This window comes from Phaenicophaeus curvirostris, chromosome 9 (assembly GCF_032191515.1).
Source record: "Phaenicophaeus curvirostris isolate KB17595 chromosome 9, BPBGC_Pcur_1.0, whole genome shotgun sequence".
Classification (NCBI taxonomy): domain Eukaryota; kingdom Metazoa; phylum Chordata; class Aves; order Cuculiformes; family Cuculidae; genus Phaenicophaeus; species Phaenicophaeus curvirostris.
Window position 1 is genome coordinate 7,260,001 of NC_091400.1, and position 5,383 is coordinate 7,265,383.

General features: G+C 45.4%; 1 protein-coding gene across 4 annotated transcripts in view; it reads left to right on the plus strand.

Annotated features, from left to right (window-relative positions):
• Positions 1 to 5,029, plus strand: part of VTI1A (vesicle transport through interaction with t-SNAREs 1A) — a 272,765-nt gene extending 267,736 nt beyond the window's left edge. For all 4 annotated transcript variants that reach the window (XM_069863298.1, XM_069863296.1, XM_069863299.1 and 1 more), the window contains one exon: positions 1 to 5,029. This exon is cut by the window's left edge and continues 5,090 nt beyond it. The gene's annotated coding sequence lies outside the window, so the exon portion shown is untranslated.
• The last annotated feature ends 354 nt before the right edge of the window (positions 5,030 to 5,383 follow it).

The window sequence follows — 5,383 nt, forward strand, 5'->3', positions numbered from 1 at the left end:
GGCAGGCACCTTTGGCCACGGTGGCTGGAGCAATGTGCCAGCTCCTCGCCATGCCCGCAGCCTGACGTGGGTGCACGCTCGCAGACTCTGAATGTGATGGGAAACAGAGGTGCACGTTGAGAGACACTTTAGCATCCTCAACTGCCGTGTTTTATTTGTCACACATAAATAATGAAGGCATCTACCGGAGAGGGGGGCGAAAAAAGAGCTTCTACACTGAGAATCGGTGAACTTGTGCACTCTTCGGCCCTTCATCCAAACAACTGCCTTTGGCGTGAATAACAGCTCAGCTGATACGAAGCTCCATATTGATCTGTTGCTCAGGAAGGTCCGCTGGTAGTTCCTTGGACTTTTCCTGAAGATATGACCATAACAGCTTGTACTGTTGGGATCTGTTGCTTCTATCTCCATCTCACACCGATGAGTTCAACAGGGACAGACCCAGAGAGGGAGAGCTCCCAGCCCTTGGTCTGCACAGCTTTCTGTCTTCCACAAACACACAGACGTGATTAGCTCTTCATGTTGGAAAACCTGCTTGGGGAAACTATTGTGCATGACTAGAAGTAAAATTGTGTCTGCAGTTGGAGGGGTACCTCACGGTGGATTTGGGGATAGTCTGCTTTTCCCCGGGCAGCTGTAATTTTGTAAAAAACTCTGCGTAACCTACAAATGCTGCTTATTCTGTGAGGTTAGCTAAGCGTGAGGAGCTGTGTCATCCACAGCTGGTACTTCACCACCACTCAGATACTGTGGTGTTGCAGGGAACTGCTACACCTTTATCCTGCCATTCCAGGAGGGCAGCCTGGGTATTTCCCCAGTGTTTGTAGCCTTGGCTTTATCACCAGAGAAGATATTAGGCTGCAGTGGTGGCTTATCTGGTGAAGAATGTGGCCTTTACAAGCCAACATCAGATTTCTCACTAGGCTGGTGCCTATTTGTTAATGGGACGTTGAGGAACATATGAAGTGAGGGCATTAGCTGGATGTCTATCCTGCCAGAAAGCACTGTTAGAAAGGGGAAGTTTTATGCATTTTAAAGGGCCTTAAGCAGTGCTGAGTCATTAAAAACTGCACGGGAAAGGGGGTCGTCCCTGCCGTCTTGCGGCCAGAGAGGTCAATAATAATGCCAAGCCCGCATTGCCAGCTTTATGGTGCATGCATCCCGCTGACTACCGTGTTGTGACTGCTGTCCTGGACCAAACCCAAAGAAAACCTCCTATTGCTGCTTCTTTGTTCAGTTGCCTTCTCCATTCAGACCCATGACCTCATCCGGTCAGCACCGTCCCCAGTGAACATGATTGCTGCTTCTGTGGATTTAATGAACTTTCCAGTTCTCTTCTGCACCAAGCTAAGTAACGTTGCCTCTTCCCTGAGCTGCATGCCCTACTTCCTTGTATTCATCTGTATGTGCTCCCTTTATTGATACTGCTTGCAGGAGCTGCAGCCAGGCATGCCTTACTGACGCAGCAAAACACTACCCTATGTGTTTACCACAAAACTAGAAAACTTGCTTCTAAGGAAAAATAATATTAAACCTTCTCTTCTTAGTAGAAACAGGTTTATGATTTTGCTCTGTGTCATTTGATGCATTTGTCTTCCTAACCCCTGCTAACTTTGAGCCCTTTGACCAAATGCAGCCAAATTTAATCGTAGAGCTGAGCTCTCAAAAACTCCTGTGGGTTTCAGGAAAATGAGCAGCCAAGAGGAGAGAGGTCCGAGTGGCATCCCTACCAAGAGAAAGGCTGCAGCATGACATCCACCCAAATTGGACACCACCTGGGAGGGAGAAATTATAAATGCCTCTCTCCCCAGGAAAAGCTCACATCCCATTTAGATACTAGAGAATCCAACCCTGAGGAAACAAGGCCTCATTAGTGTCATTGCCCGAGGAACTAGTTAATTAAAGGATAACAGAGTTGAGAGCATTGTTATGTAGGCCTTTGTTCCTTATACCTGGTCATTTCCATTGATGTAAAATGTCATCTTTCTGATCTGGTAGCATTTTGCACCCACTTTAGACAAGTATTCCTGACCAGCCAAGGAGGTGCAGAGCAGGGAAGAATCAGACCTTTATTACTGAGGTAATTATAGCCTCACCTAACCATCAGGCAGAGGGTGTACACCCCTATTAGCCCATGCTCCCACAAAGAGAACAAAGGCTGTCTGGAAAGTGGGAGCCACCCAGGGAGCATCCCTGTGTCCAGCTACACCACTGGCAGGCGGCAGGTCATGACCACAAGCTCCTGCATAGTCCACTCTCCTTCTTGTCTTCCTGGTTTTAAATCCAGCTTGACTTAGCAATACTGGTGAAGGCCATGAGATGGGGAGACTAAAACGAGGAACGGTGCCATAACTGAGGAAATCAGCTCTCAGTTAAAATGCTAAGGGAGGTAGGGGGTAGCTTTCAAAGCTTGTCACAGCAACTAGCCTAATTCTGTTTTCAAAAGCCACTGTTGAGTGCTTTTGAAAATTTTATCCTAGATGCTTGGCTCAAAGACCTTAACCAAAGATATATTTTTTACTCTATCTGTTATACAAAGGCTAAATATAAACCAATGTTATTGAACAAAACCCCTGTTGCAGGTCTAGAAAAATCTTTGCTAGAAAATCAAATTATTGGAGAGCAGCTTCTTTGGGTTTGGATGCCTCTTTGTTTTGTGTACACTATTTGGTATACAAAAAACCACGTTATTTCTAACAGCAAATATTTGCTTTCAGTTCTTTTTATCTTCTCCTGTTAGGCTTTTGTTCTGCTGGCCCTCAGAAAATCAGGGCCTGAGTGTCTCTGGATGGATAACTAAAGTTTCTTTTGAAAACATGGATTAGTCTGCTTTACCCATACAAGCATGTGCATAAGCTTGAGGAACGTCTTAATGGCTTTTCCGCTGATCACCTGTGGGACCACAGGCAGGTCATAAAGCTCGCTTGTGCCTCAGTTTACCCACTGCAACTTCATTAATGCTAACCTACCTCGGGAGGTGTTGTTATGTTTAATATATTATGTGGTCTGTAATCCTCGGATTAAATGTATTATGTAAGTGAAAAGCACCCATTTGATGTGTATGTAAATGCTGCAGTATTATAGGTAGGAGGGTCATTTGGGTGTAAGTGTAATACAAGCGCTGGCAAAAAGCAAAAGGGATTCCATTCTATTGACTTATTTTTAAAGAGCTTTTTATTTACTGAAATGCTCTGGACACCCAGAAAGAGAGACATTCCTCACTAAGCATCTCTGCTTTTTCATCTGTCTTGAAGTGCTTTGATAAATGGATTGAAACTTGTCGGCTTTTCGTGTAGTTTCTGAGACTCCCTCTGGAAACTCTGTTGAAATGTTATTATTGCAAATTCTTAAGAGCCCTACTTAATGAATTGTAACAGATATCCCTGCGAGTCCCGCAGATGCTGCAAGGACTGTGCTTCCTCTCCTTCCCGCAGCAGAATCAAACCAGTACCACACAAACATGCAGCAGCGGAGCTCACATCCTCCACCAAGGGCAGGTGGTCTCTTGCCAGGGAAAACACTTTGCACCTTCCTAAGGCTTCAGCCTGAGCCCTGTGTCCTGGGTGGGTGCTCAGTGGGACTTCAGTGACATCAAATATAGCTAGATGGTGTCTGTTGGGTAAGAGATTAATTTTTGCTTTTAAGAAGAGACCGGAGGAAGGATGACAAATTATGTTTATGTCTACAATAGTTGATTTCCTCTGTCTCTAGGATGGATATTCTGGCCTGCATGCAGTGCCTGAGCTATCCTGAAGCACAGATTTGTGACTTGTGTGCCTGTGGACAGTCTGAACTCACACTGCCCACAGGTCCCACCTGCCCTCGGAGCAGCCTTTTCTCAGACAACAGTTACATGATGTTACCCCATGGGCAGATGAGATAGATGGAGGAGTAAGCATAGCACCTCTTCTGAAACACAGGAATGACCCGCCAGGACCGTTAGATATGCCTGAGGATACCTGTTGAGAGGGTGGTCACAGGTGCCTGACGGGGACATGTATGTAGCATGGAGCTTCAGTGGAGCTAGAGGATGGAAAGAAGTCAACCTTCCCCCCCCCAGTAATGTCCTACTCTGTTGGATCCCACAGTGGAGGAATGGGATGCCATGGTGACTTCTTATTTCCTACCTCCAACCTATTCAAAGGAATCTCACTCCTTCTCTGCTCTCTCTGAAGCAGGGAGGCTGTGACCAGTGATGTGCTTGGTTAGGTAGCCTGGTTGTGCTGGTGAGGCTCAAATATCCTTGTCATGATGCAATGGTCACTTCAGAGTGTAAAGGATTTTGTTGGCTTTTTTTTTTTTTATCTTAATCCTCTTAATGGGTTGACCTTTTTTTTTGCAAGAATATGAAATTGAGTTATTCCTGCTTAGGTTGTCGTGGAGCACAAAGTGGCTAAAGGCACAGGCTCAGCAGCTTTAAGAGTTGTGCTTGTTGCCCAGCATGGTACAGCTCACAGGTGCCTGCAGTAGATGGCACTGGCCATCTCCAGCTTGAAAAATTAAACTATACTTTTCCCTTGAATGCAAATATGAACTTGGGCCATCCTGACTAAGGTACTTGGGAAGACAGTAGGGGAATTTTGGAAGAGGTCCTGGCCAGTGTGGTGTTGGAGCAGAACCACCAAGTGGCTGGGTGTGGGTCACCTCTCCACAGTGAGACCTCAGAGGTGCTTCTGTTACCTTCGGCACAGTGAGGCCATGTTTTATTTTTCTCAGCCTTTTATTTCACTTTTTATTAACATTTTGCATATTAAAATTTGTGTAGGCAGCCAGAAGAGAGCAGCATCTACACAATACTCGACACAATGGAGAGGATTAGGAATCGGTGGCTTGGTTCTTTGGGGGCTGAACTGGGGGGGGTGTGAGGGTGGTAAAGTGTCCTTTCCTCACACTTCATTTTAAAAGTACTTCTGATTTCTTCCTGTGCATATTCACTAAAATACGATCTATGTCCAATACTGATTTGTGGTCTCAGCTGATAGTTTCAAAAAATTAAATAAACTGAGGGTTACCTTGGTCTTTTTGTTAAGCTGTTCACATTTGCTTTGAAAGTTTCTTCCCTCTTCTCCACCAATCCAAACCTATTCATGTGCAGACCTCGGTACAGTGATGCCAAAATAGGAACTTATTTTCAAAAAAGCAGCTAGTGATTTGGGATTTTTTCCTGGTGTTTCAACTGCCCTTCCACAAAATCCCTCCAATATATTCATTCACGGTAGGAATGCTCTGGAAATCGAACCTACTAAAGTCACCCCTGTTTATTCCTCCCAAAGAGACGTTATCCCTGTCCCCTTGTCCCTCATGAGATCTCAGAGGAAACCACACACACACACAGTGACGCATCTTCGATGCATTCCGCACAAGCCAGTGAAATTACCCCAGA